This window comes from Henckelia pumila, chromosome 3 (assembly GCF_033568475.1).
Source record: "Henckelia pumila isolate YLH828 chromosome 3, ASM3356847v2, whole genome shotgun sequence".
NCBI lineage: Eukaryota > Viridiplantae > Streptophyta > Magnoliopsida > Lamiales > Gesneriaceae > Henckelia > Henckelia pumila.
The window spans coordinates 18,380,920-18,408,622 of NC_133122.1; the positions used below are offsets into that span (position 1 = coordinate 18,380,920).

The window sequence follows — 27,703 nt, forward strand, 5'->3', positions numbered from 1 at the left end:
ACGGATTTTATCCGTTGTCATTGCCAACGACATCTGATAAAATCCGTTATCGTAGGCATAAATCCATTGTCTTTGAGGAAAACGACAACGGATAGGAGCGTAGTTTTGACAACACCATTAATTACAACAGTTTTTCAATCCCTTCTGTTGTCTTTTTCTATATAAAAAACAAAAAAAAATAAATATTTTCATATAAATTTTAATATTATAAATAAACCAAAATTTAAAATTTCATAAATAAAATTTAATATACAATTTTTTAGTATTACAAATCAAATTAAAATTCTAATTCAATGCTCACTACAAATGATATCGACATGGTGGTCCGACCCTTTGCATCCTTGATGGTGTAATTAGCTCCAGCTCACATCAGCTACTCTTTGATCTTCGGTTTATTACCCTCTGAAGCAGACATCAATAACAAAAGTTAAATAAACTTGAAAAACAAAGTCTACTAGTTATCATTTTGATATAATATTGAACGAACACCTATCTCTCTTTCACGAAATGTAATTAAACCACTCACTTGATTATTGACGTCTTTAGCAGTCTTTATAGCAAGACGTGCATGCCGGGGACGCACCTAACCACACAAAGACAAGTCAGGTCAAATAAATTCAGAAAAATTATTATGTGCAAGTCATTTGTATACCTCAGCATCTAAATGACTTCATTCAATTGCCTCTGATAGCCTTATTAGTGCCTCCAGTTGCCTCACGATCATCCAATACGCAACTCTACTACCAAGAGCTGCATCGCCTCTGCGAAGTGAGAAATATGATTCCACCAAGCATTGTCTAGCTTCAGAGGTTAGCTGCATGATAATATAACCTGACATTTTGGCATAAACTTATCTTGAATTTGAAAATTACATTTCTGCTATGCAGGGAAGAACAAACCTTTGGTTTCAAAGTCTTTGCATATGAGATGTAGTGTTTCAACTGTCCGGTAGTAAATGGAGGAGCAAGTGAATTTTCGTGCTTTTGATGAACTCTCACGATATGATGAGCAATGTGGAAATCAGTTTCGTCATCAAGTTCATAAATCATAACATATACAAGGTCGACATATATCTGCACACAGTATATTCCTCTCTATGTTGATACTCTGTTGGAGAGGGTTCACAGGGCGGAGCCACAACGAGTGGAGTGATTACTTTTGACGACCAACCTGTGATAAATATGATCAAATCGATACTTGAATACATTATTGTCCCCTTCCCAAAGGAAAAGGCAAAAAACGAAAAATAACATCAATAACACACGTGTCAAGTATGATAGCATAGGGCATTGCCCTCCATCTAAGATAAATGCTAACACATCAAAACTACACAAAATCTAGAGTTTTGTATGTAACCTTCATGCGCCTATAACTGCATATATAATCATGGAAGAGGATTCGCCTCTTCGAATCGCCATTTAAGATTATCATCTGCTAACAAGATGAATCACCAGGAGATCTCAGAGTATGTTTTACTACATAAAATCAAAAGTAACATAATTATTTATCCATATTAAGGCGATCTTATTCTCACTCAAGATACAGAGCTCCAAATTTTGGAGAAGGGTTGAGTGTCATTGGGGGCGGAGTGGACAGGGGTAGACTCGAAGGCTTCCTTCCTGCGGTTGCATTTCTCTCCTCTGCAGAGAATGAGATTACACATCACAAAACGACGTTTAAACAATATTTTTAAATACCTTCTTTTAGAAAAAAAAAATAAAGCAGACGTGTGATAAACCAGCTCTAATGTAAGTTAGATACAATATTAAAAATAAAGAAGACCTGTGATAAACCCACTAGACTCAAATAGTAATGTTGAATCACAATCGATACAATAAAAGCCATAATTTTCAACTCATGTAACCAGCAATGACCAATATTAACAAAAAATAGTATACATATCAGCAAAAATCACATCATAAAAACCACATCATCCTTTCAAAAAAGAAAGGGAACCAAATTATCAACAATAAATCATCATCTCATCAAACCTTAGTTAAAAATTAAAAAAAAAAGGAATGTACTTACAGATATCAACCGAGCAGTTATTGTTTCTGTATTGAACTGCAACCTAACAACACATGACACTCTAGGTGACACAATATCCTTAAAATTAAGATTAGAAAACCTAAAAGAATTCAAAGGGGTTGGAAATAAGGTTAAAGAAATACCAATATATTTTCCTTTGGCCACATTAGTATAGTCGTGCTTCATTGAGTGGAATTCTCCATCATTTAGTTCAGGAACTTCAGCTTCAATAATTGCTGCCTGGGAAAGCAAAATGAAATTCATGTGTTTTCCTATTCAAACATATGATGCTAACGAGGCAGACTGTATTGGATTTGGAGAACTTTTATAGGCATTCCCTAATAAAGAGGAAACTACCAAAATAAATATACACTCAAGAAATTCAAGATATTGGCGAAAAAAACTCCGTACCAACCAAATATGACGTTGGAGTTTTTAGCATGTTAGCGTTAGTAAATAGATAATAAGAAACAAGTCTAGTGGTATTAAAACTCTTACTTTCAAATCTCAAAAAAAAAAAAAAAAGGTTCTTTGTTTCATGAGACATGTCTTATGAGATTCATGAATTGATTCCCCATAATGATGCAAAAAAATCCAATTTTAAATGAAACGAGAATTATCAACTCAGAATAAATGCGAAAATGCAGCTGTGAATTAATTTTTTATTTGTTATCAATAAGGGGAGAAACTGACTGATTCTGATTAACTCAATGGTGACAAAACTAATTTGACTTCTTGATAAGATGTAAAATACAAACTACAATTTCGACAAACTACAATTGTGATTAGAAAATAAACCTCAAGAAAAAAAACTAAATGGAAGCAGCAAAGAGAAAGTCAAAAGGTTGATCTCTTTACTAAGTTAACCATAACAACTAGAAAAACTCATACCGCCAACTGTCTCAACGTGTCAAGTAAATTGGAACGTTCCTTGAAAAGAGCTTGAAACTGTACGTCCTTGTATGCTCGAAAATTCCAAGAGCATGATCTGCTCAGAGTCTTCAACAAGCCAATGGTCAATCCAGCACAAAGGATTCCAATCAGGGTAATGCGCAGACTCCCATGGAAAGCAAACTGAGTCACAAGAGCTATGGTCGAAACTCGCATAATTCAACCCCCACTCAACCAAATTTCGCCACTAAAATTCGTAATTTTAGAAATCAAACAAACTCAACCCCAAATCGTAAACTCAGGCACACCCACACAATTTTGAAATCAAACAAGTACATAAAATTTTTGATTTTTATTTGAAATCGAAAGGGAACATAATTGCTGATAATTTCTGATCCTTGATTTCTCGGCATCGGAGCTGTGCTGGATCGAATGCGATGGACTGAGGCATAGGGTTTGGAGTTTTCATTTTTTTTCTTTTGTTCTTTCTTTGTGTTTCGGTAGCCTCTTGTTTATTTTATACGTTTTTTTTTTCTTTAACAAAACAAACAAACAAAAAAAGAAAAGAAAAGTCTAACTAAAATGTGGACTTAAACTATTATAAAAAAAAATAGAAAAAGACAACGGTAAAAACAAACCGTTGTCGTAGAGCTTAAAAAACGCACATAGACAACAATTTTAAAACTGTTGTCGTAGACCCTATCAAAAACACGCACATAGACAACGGTTAATTAAATCCGTTGTCGTAGGCCATAAAAAGCCCGCTCATAGACAACAGATTAAAACTGTGGGCTAGGGTTGGGGTGGTGGTGACATGTTACTGGTCATAATGAATTAAAACGAACGTTAATATATACTTCATTTAAATAAGATGTATTAATAAATCAATTATACAGCTTTAATTTTAAGAATAGTTAATTATGGTTTTAATTGTAAATTATATATTTTTAATGCCAAAATTCAAATATCTAGCTAAATGGTGAAAACCAAACTGAATCCATGAACACTTTTACATCTCACTTTACAAGTTTCAATCTTATGCCATGTGGATTCTGAAATTGATTCTTTTGTTTAGCACAACTTCCTATTACACTTGTATTCATGAGATGTTTTGGGTTCCATGATGTTTAGTTTTAGAGCGATATATGGAAAGCAGAGATGTTTTTATATTGTCATAAGTTTAAATGTATTTTTGTACCTGTCTCTTTATATGCCCTCCGCTTGGAGCTTATTGTGTTCAAAGTGAACATACCCCATGTTGTAACCTGTCTAAAGATGAACATACCCCATGTTGTACCTGTTTTGTGTAGTATAAATAAGATCTAGAAAGAGAGGGGCTCCTCCAAAATTTCTAGATAATGGTCATGATATTGAATCATGGTTGGTATTACGGAAGTGCTTGGAAGCGTGGGGATGTGGGGAAGACATGCTCCTGAGTAATAGGCGATGTATGCTTAGAGTTGACTCAGTCTTAAAATCTCTGGCGGCTTTATGACCATCTCTACTATGTCTTGCTAGCTTTCCAGGCCATCTATCTGTCTTTGGGCCCTTGCTACCCTTACTTGGGCAATTTGAGCTTGGACCCCCATTCCTACCCGACTTCCCGGAAGAATTCTCGAGGCTACTTCTCTAACACATCCATTTTCGACCAGCACCCTTCACTTCCTAGGAAACAATACCTCGATCCTTATTCTTTTTTAGATGACAAATTATGTCTTGACTCCAAAACTTTAAAATAACCTTGAAATCTCGGGATATCATATTAGATAATAGATTTGTCATGAAAAATGTACAAAATATGGATTTACCTTTATGATCGATTTGAGTTCATGGCCGAAAAGTTCCATGAACTTCAAATCCACTTCAATGGATGTTGACTTTTTTAAAATCTTAAAAACATAAGCAGAGCCAACTCGATCAAGAGTTGTAGTTGAGAGGCGAGAAATGACGAGAAGGCCGAAACTTGCATTCTCGTAAAAACAAAACAAAATAAAAGACAAAGATATCCCAACATATATGTAATATTGACTACTAGCACCTAGATGAGTTTCATTTCAATGAATATAGTTCAAACTTAAGATACATGTGTCGGTTTCTTTTGGGCAATTAAATGAAAGATAACAAGAAATAATAAAAAAAAACATAAGTTTCGTTTGGATAAGTACTTTAAAAACGTTTTTAGTATGAAAAACTTAAAGTATTTGTTTGGACAAGATTTTTTTAAATGTTTTTGAAAAGTAATTTTTTTTAAAAAAATGATCTCTGAGTATAGTTTTTAAAGAATAAATGAGATGTGTGTTTTTTTATGTTTTTAGAATTGAAAATTTGATAAAATAAAAACATATTACTTTTTAATTGTAAAAATATTTTTATGAAATAGTAGTCAAAACACATATTTATTCTTAAAAATTTTGGTAAAACATTTTATAAAAATATTTAAAAAAACGTGTTTTATATAAGTAGTTGTTCAAAAAGAGTCATGATCGTCAAGAATGTTTGTTTTTTTCTTAATTCAATCCGCATTGAGCTTTATTGCATAATAATAAATAGCAACGGTGCATACGCATTTGTGTGTGTAAAATAAAAACTATCATGTATATGAATTTTGATGCTTAACAGGTTAGGTTAATTAGAAAAAAAAAAAAAAAGAACTGGAATCGACAAAATGTGTTATTGGAGATGTGAGGATAGTAAGTACGAAACATGGAGAAAAAAAATTGAAGAGAAGAGATATTTTGGGTATATTGAAAAATAGATCATGATACCAAGTTAGTTATTCTAATGTTTTTACACTAAATAAATAGTAAAAGATGATAATAATAATAATAATAATAATAATAATAACATAAAAAAGAAAATAAAAAATGATAAAATTGATTGGATGGGCTGGACATTTTTTAACCTAATCTAAAATAAAAGAGAACAAAATTTGATGGGGTGCTCCGAGAAAACCATTGCATCCTATTTATAACGAAAGAACAACACAGTGAAATTCGAATTATTGGGGAAAAATTTGGGAGCCATGTTTTGGATCAGGTATGGTTTTCTTCTGGTAATCCTCGTTGCTATTCCAATTCCCCTCATAATCTCGATCAAGACAAATTCTTTTTTTCTTTTTAGGAGTGGTGTTCATAGTTTTTTAACTAGGCTTGAACAAAGGCTTGAGCAAAACTCGAGAAAGGAAATTCTTTGTGCCCCTCGAGTTCGGCGGTATTTATCCGATAAATTATTTAAGAAAATAAAGCTATTTTTCATACTTGATTGATGGGTTTTGTGTTTATAGATTTTCTAAGATCCCTTTCTTGGAAAACATTCGTATTGATGGCACAAGTAAATCCTCTTTTTCTTATTGACTTATTTATCTGCAATTATGCGTTGCATGAGCTCCCTAATTCTTTTCGAAACCTCATTTTGATTTTGATTTTGATTTTGATTTTGATTTGGAGACAGGATCGAACGAGCTTGGTATAACTGAATATGTAGGTCTAAATTATGTTGTACATTTTCTTTAGACCTAAAACTTGATTTTGTATTTGCTATTTGAAATGAGAGATGCGTTATTTCCATTTGCTTGCGTGGAAAACCCCAATAGCTTAATGTTTAATTTCGTTTTGGCAGTTGATCTTTTATATCTGCCACTTTCTTAACTCCACCCACCGCAATATTTTATGGTGTTTCACTTTTTTTTTAAAAAAAATAATTTATTTGCAATGTTCCTCTTCTTAAGATATGTTTTACTCATTTCAGCTCTTAAAACCGGTGGCCAAACAACCCTCATAGTTTACATGGTGTACGATCTTGTATGGTAGGTCGTGTTCTGAATCTTCTGCTTGCTGTCTGATTACTACCAAAAATATATGTACATTTACAGTTTTATATTATATATATATATATATGATCGTTGAATGATAATCACTTGATGAAATCTAATATATGGAGTTTTTTTCTGGGTGCCAGTGACTTTAGAGAAGAAGCAATCGACAGGTTCGTGTACTTTTTTGCACTTTTTCATTGCGATTTTGTCATACTTATTGCCTTATAACCTTTATCAATTACTAATGGAAGCATGATCTATGAGCACTTTGATTTTTTGGGCTTCCATGATATCTGATTGATTGCTGTTTCGACCTGATTTTTGCTTTCTGTATATTTTGGTGATGATGTTTTGAATGATTATAATCTCTAGGGTCTAACAAAAAGGGCCCAAAGTGCTTGTAAACTAGAATTTTGTGAGCATTTGCTAGCTTTGCTAGGGCAAGGATAAAAAGGAGTTTATTTGCATTGGTCGCCTCAGAGTGCTAATGTTTTGTTGAAGTTACTGTAACTCTCTGTCAATGTTCTGCTTTCGATTTTTCATCTTCTTGGTTTCACCTTAACTTAAGATTATTTCAATAATATTTTTTAGGAAGTAGAAAGAGCATGAGAAATTTCGTGGTATGAATTCAAGAACTTTATATTTAATGTGTGGTTTGATATTTTCTTTTAACTTATGACTCTATGTTTGCGTAGCAGCAGCAAGTGAGCCCAAGTGACACCAATTGGTGTAGTTTATCTTGATGAGAAGTTTATCTTCGACAACAATCATCACTTATAATATTGTATCTTGATCTATTTTTAATACTTATTATTATCTCTTGGCATATGTTGCATGATTTTTATATAAAAAATTGTTATATTATATTAAAATAGAAAAAAGAAAAGAAACGCTTTATTTTTTAAATAATAAAGGATTACGACAAAAATCTATTATAAATACTGAATATTTTATTTTTAAAATTCAATCATGACACGAAGTTCTTCAGTTCAATTTAACCCCCTCAAATTCATATTTAATCGAAAACTCGACTTTCTGCGAGTGAACAGCAGGCCCCATTTTCCAACATATATCACGTATTACCTGTATGTTGATGAGTTACATCACTTAGTTTTTGTGGCCTCTTATTCAAAGCAACCGTCATCATTGAAATCAATTCAAGAGTTATACAAAATTTTTCTCTTGGAAAGGTAAATTTAACATAAATAATATAAGAAAAGTACAAAATGAGAAAAGTTTAGTGCAATAATAAATGACTAAACAAGAAAGTGAACAATAAATTAAATCGAGATTTGTTTGAAATATAGTTGTAGCATTTCAAAACGCGAGAACATTAATTTATCGTTCACTTTCTTGTTTAGTCATTTATTATTGCACTAAACTTTTCTCAGTGTTTACTTTTCTTATATTATTTATGTTAAATTTACCTTTCCAAGAGCAAAATTTTGTATAACTCTTGAATTGATTTCAATGATGACGGTTGCTTTGAATAAGAGGCCACAAAAACTAAGTGATGTAACTCATCAACATACAGGTAATACGTGATATATGTTGGAAAATGGGTCCTGCTGTTCACTCGCAGAAAGTCGAGTTTTCGATTAAATATGAATTTGAGGGGGTTAAATTGAACTGAAGAACTTTGTGTCATGATTGAATTTTAAAAATAAAATATTCAGTATTTATAATAAATTTTTGTCGTAATCCTTTATTATTTAAAAAATAAAGCGTTTCTTTTCTTTTTTCTATTTTAATATAATATAACAATTTTTTATATAAAAATCATGCAACATATGCCAAGAGATAATAATAAGTATTAAAAATAGATCAAGATACAATATTATAAGTGATGATTGTTGTCGAAGATAAACTTCTCATCAAGATAAACTACACCAATTGGTGTCACTTGGGCTCACTTGCTGCTGCTACGCAAACATAGAGCCATAAGTTAAAAGAAAATATCAAACCACACATTAAATATAAAGTTCTTGAATGCATACCACGCAATTTCTCTTGCTCTTTCTTCTTCCTAAAAAAGATTATTGAAATAATCTTAAGTTAAGGTGAAACCAAGAAGATGAAAAATCGAAAGCAGAACATTGACAGAGAGTTACAGTAACTTCAACAAAACATTAGCACTCTGAGGCGACCAATGCAAATAAACTCCTTTTTATCCTTGCCCTAGCAAAGCTAGCAAATGCTCACAAAATTCTAGTTTACAAGCACTTTGGGCCCTTTTTGTTAGACCCTAGAGATTATAATCATTCAAAAAATCATCACCAAAATATACAAAAAGCAAAAATCAGGTCGAAACAGCAATCAATCAGATATCATGGAAGCCCAAAAAATCAAAGTGCTCATAGATCATGCTTCCATTAGTAATTGATAAAGGTTATAAAGTGTTGGTCCCAGGTGCGGCATCACGAGATAGAAACTATGAAAATTGAAGAATAAAATAGACACCAAGATTTACGTGGAAAACCCCCAAAAATTATTAGGGTAAAAACCACGGGCAAGATCAAAAGATTCCACTATAATATTTGGAGAATTACAACCTCTTTCTGTGTTTCCAAAGAGACACTCACTCTCTTATACAGGAGAAAACCTATCTCACAAATATATATAGAAATAATTAAGGAAAGAGGAGAACTCAAGAATCTGAGAAATGAACTTGAGATGGGATGATTTCGAATGCTGGGAATGCATCTATTTATAGATGCCAAAATCTGAACCTCAGGTATGAATACACGTGAAGGAAAATCAGAATGAAATTGCCTTCAGCTACACGAATTTTCTTCAGCTGCACATGGAATTTGACTAAATGCATATGAATGCATTAATTATGCCACTTGCCAACATTTTTCCCACTTGGAGATTTGATTGAAAATCAAACACATCACCACACATCCTTTCAAACTTGTCATTCCTGCTGCTTACGTTTCTGCTAGGCCACTTGAGGATCTACACCACTCAAACTTATCTGTGTTCACTGGCTTGGTCAGAAAATCAGATATGTTATCCTTCGTATGGATCTTTAGCATGTCCACACTTCCTTCCTCTACTACTTCTCGTACAAAATGATATTGAACTCCAATGTGTTTAGTCCTGGAATGAAAGGCTGGATTCCTTGCAATGTGCAAGGCACTCTGACTGTCACAAAACAGAGGAATCTTTTCTTGTTTGTGCCCAAGCTCCTCCAATAACCTTTTAATCCATATTGCCTCCTTGAAAGCTTGAGTAGCTGCCATGTATTCTGCTTCCGTTGTAGATAACGCCACAACTGTTTGCAGTTTTGAAACCCAGCTGACTGCACCTCCTGCAACTGTAAACACATAACCAGTAGTAGATTTTCTCTTATCTGGATTACCTGCGTAGTCTGAATCCACATAGCCCCTGAGTGTAAAATCTGATCCTCCAAAACATAATGCAGCTTCCGAGGTACCCCTAATGTATCTAAGGATCCTCTTAACTGTGCTCCAATGCTCTTGTCCAGGATTCGCCATATATCGACTGACTGCTCCCACTGCTTGTGAAATGTCTGGTCTTGTACAAATCATAGCGAACATTAAACTTCCCACTGCTGATGCATACGGTACTCGAGATATCTCCATCTTCTCTGCTTCACTGCTAGGACACATCTCAAAAGATAACTTGAAGTTAATAGGAAGAGGGGTTGAAACTGACTTACTATCTTGCATGTTGAAGCGCTGAAAGACTTTCTTCAAATAATTTTTCTGGGAAAGCCAAATCTTCCTATTGCTTCTGTCTCGGTGAACTTGCATCCCTAGAATCTTGTTTGCTGGTCCCAAGTCCTTCATATCAAATTTCCTAGCCAACTGTGCCTTCAATTCTTGGACCCGATCTTTTTTGGGGCCTGCTACCAACATGTCGTCCACGTACAACAGCAAAATGATATAATCATCATTACCAAACCTCTTGAAATACGTACAAGGGTCTGCACTGAGTCTGTTGTACCCAAGGCTCATGATATAGGAATCAAATCTCTTGTACCAACACCTCGGCGCCTGTTTGATACCGTACAGAGATTTGTTCAACCTGCAAACCAAGTTCTCTTTGCCTTTTTCTGCAAAACCTTCGGGCTGGAGCATATAGATTTCTTCTTCAAGATCTCCATGAAGAAATGCCGTTTTCACATCTAGCTGTTCCAGATGTAGGTCAAACACCGCACACAATGTCAATACTACTCTGACTGTTGAATGTCAAACCACAGGAGAAAATATCTCATTGAAGTCAATACCTTCTTTCTGAGCATACCCATTGACAACCAATCTCGCACGATACCGCTCCACTTGGTTATTGCCATCACGCTTGATCTTATAGACCCATCTGTTACCGATAGCTTTCCTCCCTCATGGTAGTGTAACAAGATCCCAAGTTTTGTTTCTGTCCAATGCTTCCAATTCTTCCTGCATCGCTGTCATCCACAGGGATACATCCGAGCTTTGAGTAGCCTCATGGAAACTCGATGGCTCACCATCCTCTGTTAATAGACAATATGCAATGTTGCTTTCAGTGACATAATCTGAAAGCCAACCTGGTGGTCTTCTCTCTCGAGTTGACTGTCTCACTTTGGAAACCTTTGACTCAACTGGTTCTTGTTCCTCGTGCTCTGGTACTGCTTTACAAGAAACTTGATCTTCGTCTGTCTTATTTTCCACCTGAATGATAGTAGTTTCTGAATTCAGTGTGCCTTTGTCTCCCTTCATTTTATCTTTCTCGAAGATAACATCTCTGCTGATGATAAGCTTGTGGACAGTAGGATCCTACAAGAGAAACCCCTTTACTCCATCAGCATAGCCCAAGAAGATACACTTTCTGGATTTGGAATCCAACTTTGATCTTTCTTGTTCATTTTACAACACGTACACCGGACTTCCAAATGTATGTAACCGAGAATAATCAGCTGGCTTGCCAATCCACACCTCCATTAGAGTCTTCAAATCAATCGCCACTGAAGGAGAACGATTGATGATATAAGAAGCGGTTTTGATTGCTTTTGCCCAAAATGACTTTGGTAGACCCGCAGTACTCAACATGGTCCTTGTTCTGTCCAACAAAGTTCTGTTCATCCGCTCTGCCACTCCATTCTGTTGAGGCGTGTAAGCCGTCGTGAACTGTCTTTTGATGCCCTCATGCTGACAGAATGCATCAAATTCATCACTGGTATATTCTCCTCCATTGTCAGTCCTCAAACACTTGATTTTCTTATCAGAATCAAGTTCAACCCGCGCTTTGAAAACTTTGAAGACTTCGAAAACATCTGACTTCTTCTTGATTGAATACACCCAACATCTCCTAGAGAAATCATCAATAAACGAGACAAAATATCTCGCTCCTCCTAGGGATACCACCGGTGCTTGCCAAACATCAGAATGAATCAACTCCAATATGCCTTTGCTTTTGGCAGTAGATGTGCCAAATTTTAATCTGTGTTGTTTACTGGTAACACAATGCTCACAAAAGGGTAGAGTCACTTTTGTAAGCCCCGGCAACAGCTTCCGTTCAGAGAGAATCTTCATTCCTCGTTCTGACATATGTCCAAGATTTCTATGCCACAACACTGTTGATTCTTCTCCCGAACCAATTGATGCAACAGCTAGTTCCGCCTCTTTGTGTGTTTCCCCCAACAATACATACAGATTTGCAGCAACCTTTTCCGCCTTCATAACCACAAGCGCGCCTTTCACAATTTTCATGATCCCTTTCTCAATACGAGTTTTGCACCCAATATCATCCAATTTCCCCAAAGACAAAAGATTCTTTGTCAGGCCCTTCACATGTCGTACCTCCTGTATGGTGCGGATAGTACCATCAAACATTTTAATTTTAATGGTACCGACCCCAGCGATTTCCAAGGCATGATCATTTCCCATGAATACAGATCCTCCTGAGACTGGTTCATACTGATCGAACCATTCTCTCCTTGACGTCATATGTCACGTCGCTCCTGATCCATAATCCATGCATCACAAAATTTGTGTCTGCCTTCTGCAACCGTTGCTGCTTCACTGAATAATATTTCACCACTGCCTGAAGTACTGGCCACATTTCCTTGAGATCCCTTATCGATGCTCTTCGTACACTCTCTCTTGAAGTGCCCTTTACCGCCACATTTAAAGCAGTAAATATTCTTCTTCTTACTTCTTAACTTGGATCTACCATATCTGTAGCTCCCACTGGAGTCACGCTCCGTCAATCTTCCTCTCGTCATCGGTAAAGCCTCTGCTTGCTTCGATGTTGCCAACCTATCTTCCTTGTTCCTTCGACGACTCTCTTCTCCAAGAACCGCAGTTAAGACATCGTCAAAATTTAAATTATCCGAAAGAACATTGTTGGTAACATTGATGATGAGCTGATCGTATGAATCTGGTAGACTCTGAAGAAGAAGCTCCGCACATTCTTTTTCCTCTATTTTATGCCCCATAGACGTGAGCCGAGAAAATAGAGTATTCAGTGTATTGATATGGTCGGTCATCAATGAGGATTATGCCATCCGAAGAGTATAAAGCTTTCTCTTTAGGAAAATTTTGTTATGTAGTGACTTGACCTCTTACAATTTTGTCAGAGTATCCCAAATAACTTTTGCGCTTTTTATTTCAGAGATGCTTGACAAAACTTCATCCGCTATAGCCAAGTGCAAATTGGCAACAGCGTTGTGATTCATCTCGTTCCACTTTTGATCGTCCGTGACATCCGCCGGTCTATCTCCAATAGCTGCCAAGCAACGCTCCTTTGTTAGAATTGCTTGCACCTTCAATTTCCACAGCAAAAAATTGCTCCCGTTGAAATTTTCTATCTCATATTTTGCCGTCATCTTGACTACAAGAATCCTGCCTTATAAAATCTTCAAAAAATCTTTTTTGATGTGGAAGATCAGTCAAAGCTGCGATCACAGAGCATACTCAGAATTTTAAGAAATTTTATGCCAAGGCTCTGATACCACTTGTTGGTCCCAGGTGCGGCATCACGATATAGAAACTATGAAAATTGAAGAATAAAATAGACACCAAGATTTACGTGGAAAACCCCCAAAAATTATTAGGGTAAAAACCACGGGCAAGATCAAAAGATTCCATTATAATATTTGGAGAATTACAACCTCTTTCTGTGTTTCCAAAGAGACACTCACTCTCTTATACAGGAGAAAACCTATCTCACAAATATATATAGAAATAATTAAGGAAAGAGGAGAACTCAAGAATCTGAGAAATGAACTTGAGATGGGATGATTTCGAATGCTGGGAATGCATCTATTTATAGATGCCAAAATCTGAACCTCAGGTGTGAATACGCGTGAAGGAAAATCAGAATGAAATTGCCTTCAGCTACACGAATTTTCTTCAGCTGCACATGGAATTTGACTAAATGCATATGAATGCATTAATTATGCCACTTGCCAACATAAAGCAATAAGTAAGACAAAATCGCAATGAAAAAGTGCAAAAAAGTATACGAACCTGTCGATTGCTTCTTCTCTAAAGTCACTGGCACCCAGAAAAAAAGCTCCATATATTAGATTTCATCAAGTGATTATCATTCAACGATCATATATATATATATATATATATATATATAATATAAAACTGTAAATGTACATATATTTTTGGTAGTAATCAGACAGCAAGCAGAAGATTCAGAACACGACCTACCATACAAGATCGTACACCATGTAAACTATGAGGCTGTTTGGCCACCGGTTTTAAGAGCTGAAATGAGTAAAACATATCTTAAGAAGAGGAGCATTGCAAATAAATTATTTTTTTAAAAAAAAAGTGAAAAACCATAAAATATTGCGGTGGGTGGAGTTAAGAAAGTGACAGACATAAAAGATCAACCGCCAAAACGAAATTAAACATTCAGCTACTGGGGTTTTCCACGCAAGCAAATGGAAATAACGCATCTCTCATTTCAAATAGCAAATACAAAATCAAGTTTTAGGTCTAAAGAAAATGTACAACAGAATTTAGACCTACATATTCAGTTATACCAAGCTAGTTTGATCCCGTTTCCAAATCAAAATCAAAATCAAAATCAAAATCAAAATCAAAATAAAATGGGGTTTCGAAAAGAATTAGGGAGCTCATGCAACGCATAATTGCAGATAAATAAGTCAATAAGAAAAAGAGGATTTACTTGTGCCATCAATACGAATGTTTTCCAAGAAAGGGATCTTAGGAAATCAATAAACACAAAACCCATCAATCAATAAATCGCAGTATGAAAAATAGCTTTATTTTCTTAAATAAGTTATCGGATAAATACCGCCGAACTCGAGGGGCACGAAGAATTTCCTTTCTCGAGTTTTGCTCAAGCCTTTGTTCAAGCCTAGTTAAAAAACTATGAACACCACTCCTAAAAAGAAAAAAAGAATTCATCTTGATCGAGATTATGAGGGGAATTGGAATAGCAACGAGGATTACCAGAAGAAAACCATACCTGATCCAAAACATGGCTCCCAAATTTTTCCCCAATAATTCGAATTTCACTGTGTTGTTCTTTCGTTATAAATAGGATGCAATGGTTTTCTCGGAGCACCCCATCAAATTTTGTTCTCTTTTATTTTAGATTAGGTTAAAAAATGTCCAGCCCATCCAATCAATTTTATCATTTTTTCTTTTCTTTTTTATGTTATTATTATTATTATTATTATTATTATTATTATTATTATTATTATTATTATTATTATTATTATTATTATTATTATTATCATCTTTTACTATTTATTTAGTGTAAAAATATTAGAATAACTAACTTGGTATCATGATCTATTTTTCAATATACCCAAAATATCTCTTCTCTTCAATTTTTTTTTCTTCATGTTTCGTACTTACTATCCTCACATCTCCAATAACACTTTTTGTCGATTCCAGTTCTTTTTTTTTTTTTTCTAATTAACCTAACCTGTTAAGCATCAAAATTCATATACATGATAGTTTTTATTTTACACACACAAATGCGTATGCACCGTTGCTAGTTATTATTATGCAATAAAGCTCAATGCGGATTGAATTAAGAAAAAAACAAACATTCTTGACGATCATGAATCTTTTTGAACAACTAATTATATAAAACACGTTTTTTTAAATATTTTTATAAAATGTTTTACCAAAATTTTTAAGAATAAATATGTATTTTGACAACTATTTCATAAAAATATTTTTACAATTAACAAAAGTAATATGTTTTTATTTTATCAAAGTTTTCAATTCTAAAAACATAAAAAAACACACATCTCATTTATTCTTTAAAAACTATACTCAGAGATCATTTTTTTAAAAAAATTACTTTTAAAAAACATTTAAAAAAATCTTGTCCAAACAAATACTTTAAGTTTTTCATACTAAAAACGTTTTTAAAGTACTTATCCAAACGAAACTTATGTTTTTTTTTTTTATTATTTCATGTTATCTTTCATTTAATTGCCCAAAAGAAACCGACACATGTATCTTAAGTTTGAACTATAGTCATTGAAATGAAACTCATCTAGGTGCTAGTAGCCAATATTACATATATGTTGGGATATCTTTGTCTTTTATTTTGTTTTGTTTTTACGAGAATGCAAGTTTCGGCCTTCTCGTCATTTCTCGCCTCTCAACTACAACTCTTGATCGAGTTGGCTCTGCTTATGTTTTTAAGAGTTTAAAAAAGTCAACATCCATTCAAGTGGATTTGAAGTTCATGGAACTTTTCGGCCATGAACTCAAATCGATCATAAAGGTAAATCCATATTTTGTACATTTTTCATGACAAATCTATTATCTAATATGATATCCCGAGATTTCAAGGTTATTTTAAAGTTTTGGAGTCAAGACATAATCTGTCATCTAAAAAAGAATAAGGATCGAGGTATTGTTTCCTAGGAAGTGAAGGGTGCTGGTCGAAAATGGATGTGTTAGAGAAGTAGCCTCGAGAATTCTTCCGGGAAGTCGGGTAGGAATGGGGGTCCAAGCTCAAATTGCCCAAGTAAGGGTAGCAAGGGCCCAAAGACAGATAGATGGCCTGGAAAGCTAGCAAGACATAGTAGAGATGGTCATAAAGCCGCCAGAGATTTTAAGACTGAGTCAACTCTAAGCAGACATCGCCTATTACTCAGGAGCACGTCTTCCCCACATCCCCACGCTTCCAAGCACTTCCGTAATACCAACCATGATTCATTATCATGACCATTATCTAGATATTTTGGAGGAGCCCCTCTCTTTCTAGATCTTATTTATACTACACAAAATAGGTACAACATGGGGTATGTTCATCTTTAGACAGGTTACAATATGGGGTATGTTCACTTTGAACACAATAAGCTCCAAGAGGAGGGCATATAAAGAGACAGGTACAAAAATACATTTAAACTTGTGACAATATAAAAACATCTTTGCTTTCCATATATCGCTCTAAAACTAAACATCATGGAACCCAAAACATCTCATGAATACAAGTGTAATAGGAAGTTGTGCTAAACAAAAGAATCAATTTCAGAATCCACATGGCATAAGATTGAAACTTGTAAAGTGAGATGTAAAAGTGTTCATGGATTCAGTTTGGTTTTCTCCATTTGCTAGATATTTGAATTTTGGTATTAAAAATATATAATTTACAATTAAAACCATAATTAACTATTCTTAAAATTAAAGCTGTATAATTGATTTATTAATACATCTTATTTAAATGAAGTATATATTAACGTTCGTTTTAATTCATTATGACCAGACATGTCACCACCACCCCAACCCTAGCCCATAGTTGTAATCCGTTGTCTATGAGCGGGCTTTTTATGGCCTACGACAACGGATTTAATTAACCGTTGTCTATGTGCGTGTTTTTGGTAGGGTCTACGACAACAGTTTTAAAATTGTTGTCTATGTGCGTTTTTTAAGCTCTACGACAACGGTTTGTTTTTACCGTTTTCTTTTTCTATTTTTTTTTATAATTGTTTAAGTCCACATTTTTGTTAGACTTTTCTTTTCTTTTTTTGTTTGTTTGTTTTGTTAAAGAAAAAAAAAACGTATAAAATAAACAAGAGGCTACCCAAACACAAAGAAAGAACAAAAGAAAAAAAATGAAAACTCCAAACCCTATGCCTCAGTCCATCGCATTCGATCCAGCACAGCTCCGATGCCGAGAAATCAAGGATTAGAAATTATCAGCAATTATGTTCCCTTTCGATTTCAAATAAAAATCAAAAATTTTTTGTACTTGTTTGATTTCGAAATTGTGTGGGTGTGCCTGAGTTTACGATTTGGGGTTGAGTTTGTTTGATTTCTAAAATTACGAATTTTAGTGGCGAAATTTGGTTGAGTGGGGGTTGAATTATGGGAGTTTCGACCATCTTTCTTGTGACTCAGTTTGCTTTCCATGGGAGTCTGCGCATTACCCTTATTGGAATCCTGTGTGCTGGATTGACCATTGGCTTGTTCAAGACTCTGAGCAGATCATGCTCTTGGAATTTTCGAGCATACAAGGACATACAGTTTCAAGCTCTTTTCAAGGAACGTTCCAATTTACTTGACACGTTGAGACAGTTGGATGTATGAGTTTTCCTAGTTGTTATGGTTAACTTAGTAAAGAGATCAACCTTTTGACTTTCTCTTTGCTGCTTCCATTTAGTTTTTTTCTTGAGGTTTATTTTCTAATCACAATTGTAGTTTGTTGAAATTGTAGTTTGTATTTTACATCTTATCAAGAAGTCAAATTAGTTTTGTCACCATTGAGTTAATCAGAATCAGTCAGTTTCTCCCCTTACTGATAACAAATAAAAAATTAATTCACAGCTGCATTTTCGCATTTATTCTGAGTTGATAATTCTCGTTTCATTTAAAATTGGATTTTTTTGCATCATTATGGGGAATCAATTCATGAATCTCATAAGACATGTCTCATGAAACAAAGAACCTTTTTTTTTTTTTTTTGAGATTTGAAAGTAAGAGTTTTAATACCACTAGACTTGTTTCTTATTATCTATTTACTAACGCTAACATGCTAAAAACTCCAACGTCATATTTGGTTGGTACGGAGTTTTTTTTTGCCAATATCATGAATTTCTTGAGTGTATATTTATTTTGGTAGTTTCCTCTTTATTAGGGAATGCCTATAAAAGTTCTCCAAATCCAATACAGTCTGCCTCGTTAGCATCATATGTTTGAATAGGAAAACACATGAATTTCATTTTGCTTTCCCAGGCAGCAATTAGCTGAAGTTTCTGAACTAAATGATGGAGAATTCCACTCAATGAAGCACGACTATACTAATGTGGCCCAAGGAAAATATAGTGGTATTTCTTTAACCTTATTTCCAACCCCTTTGAATTCTTTTAGCTTTTCTAATCTTAATTTTAAGTATATTGAGTCACCTAGAGTGTCATGTGTTGTTAGGTTGCAGTTCAATACAGAAAAAATAACTGCTCGGTTGATATCTTTAAGTACATTCCTTTTTTTTTAATTTTTAACTAAGGTTTGATGAGATGATGATTTATTGTTGATAATTTGGTTCCCTTTCTTTTTTGAAAGGATGATGTGGTTATTATGATGTGATTTTTGCTGATATGTATACTATTTTTTGTTAATATTGGTCATTGCTGGTTACATGAGTTGAAAATTATGGCTTTTATTGTATCGATTGTGATTCAACATTACTGTTTGAGTCTAGTGGGTTTATCACATGTCTTCTTTATTTTTAATATTGTATCTACCTTACATTAGAGCTGGTTTATCACAGGTCTGCTTTATTTTTTTTCTAAAAGAGGGTATTTAAAATATTGTTTAAACGTCGTTTTGTGATGTGTAATCTCATTCTCTGCAGAGGAGAGAAATGCAGCCGCAGGAAGGACGCCTTCGAGTCTACCCCTGTCCACTCCGCCCCCAGTGACACTCAACCCTTCTCCAAGATTTGGAGCTCTGTATCTTGAGTGAGAATAAGATCGCCTTAATATGGTTAAATAATTCTGTTACTTTTGATTTTATGTAGTAAAACATACTCTGAGATCTCCTGGTGATTCATCTTGTTAGCAGATGATAATCTTAAATGGCGATTCGAAGAGGCGAATCCTCTTCCATGATTATATATGCAGTTATAGGCCCATGAAGGTTACATACAAAACTCTAGATTTTGTGTAGTTTTGATGTGTTAGTATTTATCTTAATTGGAGGGCAATGCCCTATGCTATCATACTTGGCACGTGTGTTATTGATGTTATTTCTCGTTTTTTGCCTTTTCCTTTGGGAAGGGGACAATAATGTATTCAAGTATCAATTTGATCATATTTATCATAGGTTGGTCATCAAAAGTAATCACTCCACTCGTTGTGGCTCCGCCCTGTGAACCCTCTCCAACAGAGTATCAACATAGAGAGGAATATACTGTGTACAGATATAGGTCGACCTTGTATATGTTATGATTTATGAACTTGATGACGAAACTGATTTCCACATTGCTCATCATATCGTGAGAGTTCATCAAAAGCACGAAAATTCACTTGCTCCTCCATTTACTACCGGATAGTTGAAACGCTACATCTCATATGCAAAGACTTTGAAACCAAAGGTTTGTTCTTCCCTGCATAGCAGAAATGTAAATTTTAAATTCAAGATAAGTTTATGCCAAAATGTCAGGTTATATTATCATGCAGCTAACCTCTGAAGCTAGACAATGCTTGGTGGAATCATATTTCTCACTTCGCAGAGGCGATGCGGCTCTTGGTAGTAGAGTTGCGTATTGGATGATCGTGAGGCAACTGGAGGCACTAATAAGGCTATCAGAGGCAATTGAATGAAGTCATTTAGATGCTGAGGTATACAAATGACTTGCACATAATAATTTTTCTGAATTTATTTGACCTGACTTGTCTTTGTGTGGTTAGGTGCGTCTTCGGCACGCACGTCTTGCTATAAAGACTGCTAAAGACGTCAATAATCAAGTGAGTGGTTAATTACATTTTGTGAAAGAGAGATAGGTGTTTGTTCAATATTATATCAAAATGATAACTAGTAGATTTTGTTTTTCAAGTTTATTTAACTTTTGTTATTGATGTATGCTTCAGAGGGTGATAAACCGAAGATCGAAGAGTAGTTGATGTGAGCTGGAGCTAATTACACCATCAAGGATGCAAAGGGTCGGACCACCATGTCGATATCATTTGTAGTGAGCATTGAATTAGAATTTTAATTTGATTTGTAATACTAAAAAATTGTATATTAAATTTTATTTATGAAATTTTAAATTTTGGTTTATTTATAATATTAAAATTTATATGAAAATATTTATAATTTTTTGTTTTTTATATAGAAAAAGACAACGAAAGGGATTGAAAAACTGTTGTAATTAATGGTGTTGTCAAAACTGCGCTCCTATCCGTTGTCGTTTTCCTCAAAGACAACGGATTTATGCCTACGACAACGGATTTTATCAGTTGTCGTTGGCAACGACAACGGATAAAATCCGTTGTTGTAGGGGCACAGTTTTGACAACACCATCAGTTATAACGGTTTTTCAGCCCCTACGACAACGGATAAAATCTGTTGTCTTTTTGTGTTTTTCTTGTAGTGTTTAACAATTATCATTTATGCAAAGTTTATCCAGTTCACTCCAACGAACCAGTTGCAATATCTAATTTACAAAGACGTACAACTTGAATAGAATAAAAAAATAGATATCTAAAAATTCATATATTATTTTATTTCTCAAAATTTTAATGAATGCATCATTAATTTTTTTTTCCCAAAAACTCAAAAATTTGTTATTCATCTAAATGAATAAATATTGGTTAAAATTTGTAACTATTTTTCAGAACATATGATAACAAATATTATATTAAAATTCGAAGTAAGATACATAATCATAATATCAATTTAATAACATTAAATATACTGAAAATTCACGATGAAATATTTACATTAAAAAATTGGAAAACATTTTTTTAAAATTTTTATATTTTATTTAATATTTTAGAGAACAAAACTGGAAATATTTTTAAATTTTTTTTTGTCAATCAAGCATTTATCACTAAGTCAAAAATTTTAGGTTTTTGCCAATGTGCAAACTTTATTTCATTATATATACTTGTGGTAGCGCAGATGAGTCGGGTTGTTAAGATCATGAGTCTAGGGGGGCGTGTCTTACTGTTGGTGCTGTCTCATATATATCCCTTTCCGATAGAGACAGTATTACCCGTTAAGATTTGGTCTTACCCTTGCATGCTTAACCTAACATTCCTCACACCCACCCAACCCCCTTCCCCCCCACCCCAACCCCAACCCAAGAAGTATAATTACATGTAGGCTTGATGGAAGACTCGAACTCATGACTTTGGTTCTGATACCAGTTTTTAGGATCAAGCGCTTACCACTAGCTACGCCAAAAGCTATAGCTATCAGCCAAGGTGCAACTTTATTTTCTTATACGTGTGATAGCGCAAATGGGTCGGGTTGTTAAGATCATGAGTCTAAAGTGGAGCGTGTCTTACTGCTGTTGTTGTCTCATACCTCTTTCGAGATCAGTCTTATCATTTTCCTACTGTCAGCCATGTCCCCAACAGAGATAGTATTATCTGTTAAGATCTGGTGTTCCAGCTCTTTTACGGCCACAAACCACATATCCACCGGATCGAATATGGTAATGGATGGCATCATGATACTCAAAACAATCTAGTAATGAGAGTTACGGTATTTATTTATTCAACAAGATTCAACGTACCAATGGTGCACACTCTCAACTTCTCGTGATGCACCAACTCGGTGATGCCTTCAGGTAAATAAGCCATCTGGAAGATGAAAACAGACAACGTTAATAGTGAGAATGTGGACAAGAAGAGGAACTATGCCCATCACTTCTCACGAAGTTTCATGGACCTGCATAACTATATTACCTCATTTCTATCTCGAGTGCAGTTTTCACCTATCAGATGCCTTAAATATTTTTCAAATTCTTCATCAGGGGCCTTCAAGAAATTATGATGCAAAGAAAAGTGAGAAAAATACATTAAGTTTCACGCGTAAATTCGACGAGTTGAAAATCTTAACATTGGAAAAAATGTACCGTACGGACACCAAATGCTTTAGCAACACCAATGGTGACATCTAAAAGTAAGGGACCAAACGATCCATATATGAAAACCTTCATATACTTCAATCTAAGCGGAGCCTTACAGAATTTCATCTCCCACGGCAATAACTGAGGCTATGAACATGCTTTTCCAATGTGAATTTTCACATTGCAAGCCATTGCTAACAGCAGATAATGGCTGACAAGTAAATTTTTTTTTAACTCTCCCTGCTCTTTCCAATCTTCCATCCTGGAGCAGATAGTCAGGTTTGAATCTTTCTTCACTATTGCTCGACTTTCCATGGCATTGTGCATTAGGAACAGTGTCATGAATGCTACCAATTGAAGTGTAGCTGCAGCATTACATAACAATACACCATGTTACCTATTATATCGACATAGAATACCATATGACACAAAATAAGGGAAGTTAAAAATTAAATCTCAGACCAGCACCAAAGAATTATGGAATGAAACACAGGTACAATTTAGAAGGGAAAATTGCTTTTTTAGTCCTGTATGTTTGTCATTTTGCGATTTTGGTCCTCTATATTTTTAGATTTAAGTTTTAGTCCGCTATCTTAATTTTTTGGCAATTTTAATCATTTTTCTGATGTGGTGCTGATGTGGCACCTATGCAGTGCTGATGTGGAGCTGACGTGTAATGTGCCACGTAAGCATTTTCGAATAAAAAGGACTGAAATTGCCAAAAATCAAAACATGCAGGACTAAACTTGAAATATGAAAACATAGAAGACCGAAATCGCAAAGCGACAAACATAAAGGACCAAAATTGCAGTTTTCCCAATTTAGAATGATTATGAAATTATGTACTCGTTCCTAGTAACAGTTGATTGATGAATATTTATTGTGAACGTGATCGATCATGTGGCATATAAATCATCTATTTTAATTGTATAAATCTACTCTTGATCGACTACTCTAACACTAAACTTAACATAAACTTTGAACACAATAAGCGCCAAGCTGAGCTAGGGCATATTAAGACAGGTACAAAAATACATTTAAACTTGCAACAATATAAAAACAACTTTGCTTTTCATGTATGGTAATTTGGAAGAGTTTTTAGGATGCACTTCTCAGCACTCCTCAGCATTTTTTTTTAGAAAGCACTTCTCAACTTTTTAAGTTCTCCCACAAACTATTTAAAACTAATCATCATGGAACCCAAAACATCTCACGAACACAAGTGTAATAGGGAGCGCTACTAAACAAAAGAATCAATTTCAGAATCCACATGGCATAAGATTGAAACTTGTAAAGTGAGATGTAAGAGTGTTCATTGATTCAGTTTGGTTTTCACCATTTAGATTTTTGAATTTTGGTATTAAAAATATATAATTTACAATTAAAACCATAATTAACTATTCTTAAAAGCTGTATAATTGATTTATTAATACAACTTATTTAAATGAAGTATATATTAACGTTCGTTTTAATTCATTATGGCCGCCAGTAACATGGCCAAACCCAATGTTGTAATCAACGTATACACATATCTGAGATTTCATCATCTCCATTTATTTTGTAAGGGAAATTGCTTTTTAGCCTTTAACAATTATCACTTATGCAAAGTTTAACAGTTCACCCCAACGAACCAGTTGCATCTAATCACAAATTAAAGACAACTTGAACATGGAGCCATATGTTGTAAAAAATAATAAAATAAAAAATAATTCCACATATATACACATGGTACGTAATCGAGTCTCATAGAATGGAATGACAGTCCAAAATATGTCATTTTATATAAATCTTGTTCAATATTATCAGCTAAACATCATAACATGAACTTATAATCTCAATATTCTTCTACCTTATAGACTAACCCATATATCTAGAGTTACATATATAACATAAAAAAAACTCTAAAATATGGTATCATGCGTGAGTATATGCATGGCATCCGGTACTTTATCTGAATCATTCATGATGGAGAGCTTGGTCTGCTGTTATTCTACTGTGGGGATCCAAATCTAACATGGTTTTAAGCAGATGAATCCCCTCTTCAGAAACCAACAAAAACTTGTCTTCATCCACGTGCTTTGTTAATATCATCTGCAGCTGTTCATCCTCCGACGTCCCTTTGAAAAGCACTTGGTCCAGCAACATCTCTCCCATAATACACCCAACAGACCACATATCCATGGCAGATGAATATCTCTCCACTCCACGATCGAGCAGCTCCGGGGCCTTGTACCATAGAGAGCCTACGCGACGAGAATGGCTACCAAACTTTGTTTCGAAACGTTTGGACAATCCAAATTCGCATATTTTCAATCCCCAGTTGTCGTTCACAAGTATGTTTGAAGGCTTCAAATCTCTGTGCATGATCCCGTTTCGGTGAAGAAAGGAGACCTCTTCTAGCAACTGTCTCATCAAGCACCTGACTTCGGCTTTCGCGAAAGCCCACGCCATTCCATCTATATACCGTCTGAGGTCCTTGCGTCCATCCACCACAACTTGTTTGAACTCGAAGAACCACGGGCAACCGACAAGGGACCGGAGAATGTCGATTTCTCTCAAAGAAGATGCATGGACTTCTTGTTTCTTGATGGCCACGATCTGGCCTGTTTTCTTCTCGCGGGCTTGGTAAACTCTCCCGTAGCTTTCTCGACCGATCTCGTGCAAAAGTTCATACTTATCTGCTCTCCCGCACGCGATTTTTGGCTTGGGAAAGTGCATTTGATAATCTATGATGATTAACGGTGTTTTTGGCTTGGGGAAGTGGGTTTGATAATCGATGGTCAACATGGTAAAATTATATGATGAAAGAAAGAATATTATATATAGGAAACGTAGCAAGGGATTGTCGATCCACACTAGATTTTTGGTTCTTAATTAATAATTTGGTTTTAGAAGAATGAAAGAATTATATATATATTGGTTATTTATAGATTTGAAAACACATTAAAGAAAATCCTAGCTAGAAGATGACTCCTATATCTAATATAACTACCAAATTTGTTATTGGATTAATCTTCAAGATAAGAAGGGACATTTTCACGTACGGTTAATTAATCGTCGTCTAAAAGGTCGCAAAGCATAGAGATAAAACCTCGCGTGCATGTATCTCTCTCCTGTATAAAAATAAAATCAAGATGACTTATGATTTTTTTTATAAAAAAAACTACGGATAATTTTAAATAATTATTCAAATGTTTATACTTACTAATTAATTTTGATAATTAATTATATAAAATATCAATCCATGCATCACACGAGTTAGATTCTAGTGTAATATGGATGAGTACTATAAAAATATATCGACAAATCCCCTTAAAAAATTATAATAACAAAATATCGACAAATATTTTCTTTATAATAAAATTATTCAATTATGTTTAAATTAAATAAATAATTATATACATTTATATTTATCTCAAAAATAAAAATACAAATAATTAAATAAAATATTTTGACAATATATTTATAATAATGTTATAGATATATTAAATTTTAAATAAATTATTATATAAAAAAATATTTATGTTATTTGAGATAACGTTCAAATGAGAGTAACAATATTTTTTCATTAAATCGACTTCTTTACCATTACGTACATTTGATATTTTGGTTAAATGAAACTGTTATGATAAAAAAATAGAAAAAAATCTAAAAAATTCATATATTATTTTATGTTGAATGCTTACTTTTGATGATAACAAAACAATATATCATTGTTGTAGTATATATGACCGCCATTTACATGTACAAAAAGAAAAACGCCTACCGGAAAATATCAACCCATCTAAGCATGTCAACCGACTTGAAGATATCAACTGATTCATAGATATCAGTCGACTCATGGATATCAACCGATTCACAGATATCAACTGACTCTCAGACGTCAACCGATCTTAGACATATATTATCAGAATTGATGTCAACCAAAATACAAGTCTCAAGGATTTCTACCGATTTCATAAAGGCACAAATGCTTAGTAACGGATCCTTGACAAGACAACTTAAATGCGAAAAGACAAAGCATTTAAGGAGCCGTCTGATAAAGCTCGAAAGACCATTAATAGCATTTATTATGCAGACATATTGAATGGACGTGATTAAAGAAACTTCAAGTACAGATATTTTGAAGACGAGCAGACTTCACTCCACAAAAAGAGAAATATTTCTGCTCTATATCTGTCTGAAAAGATGTTTCTTACCGTTGACAAAAAGAAAAAGAAACGTTGAAGATTGAGATATAAATATTCGAACTATATATACGAAGCAGAAAAGATATACGCCATCGCATTATAAAAAACAGACGAGCACTCAAACTGTTTCAACACTTTATTGCTCATTCAACCCTTCGCTCAAGCAGAAGCACATCTGATCTTCTAAGAGATCTTTCCAAGGGTTACTCAAATCCAAGCTGTTGATTGAAGAACACTAATTACATTCCAAGAATTTGAGATTCTAAGCTTTCAGAAGCTTAGGCATTCATCATCATCAACCAAAGAAGTTTGCTAAAAACTTAGAAATCTTATCAGTGTAAATTTAGGAGTTTCACTTTAGGCAGTGATAATTAAGTCTTAACTTGGATTAGGGGTATTACAAGACATTGTAATGACCAAAGTCTTCTAGTGTATCATTTCCGTGAGAAAGAAGGGGTGATGTAAGAGATTGAGCTCCGAACTACATCCATATACAACTTTGTGCACATTTACATTACTGCATCAAATCATATTTTCACTATTGTCATCTAGTTTAATGAGAGTCGTTTTTTGCACTAATTTTTAATAGCTCTTATTCATGTAGGAAGTTGAGAAAATTCTAGTTAAGAAGATTAACATTTTCTTAACCTCATAACAATAAATTACAAAAGTTGCCCCTAAGGGGGTGTCCAAGTTGGTGGAGTAGGTGAACTCTTGGCCAGAGGTCAGGAGTTTGATTTCCCCT

The 27,703-nt window shown here is 34.2% G+C and overlaps 1 long non-coding RNA gene across 1 annotated transcript; it reads right to left on the reverse strand.

Annotated features, from left to right (window-relative positions):
* Positions 1 to 8,489: 8,489 nt before the first annotated feature.
* On the reverse strand, positions 8,490 to 15,279 carry LOC140892899 (uncharacterized). Its single transcript, XR_012152934.1, has 5 exons — positions 15,188 to 15,279; positions 15,014 to 15,088; positions 14,401 to 14,457; positions 14,209 to 14,235; positions 8,490 to 8,652 (listed from the first exon to the last, which is right to left on the reverse strand). It is a non-coding gene; the product is annotated as an uncharacterized lncRNA (long non-coding RNA).
* Between the last annotated feature and the right edge of the window lie 12,424 nt (positions 15,280 to 27,703).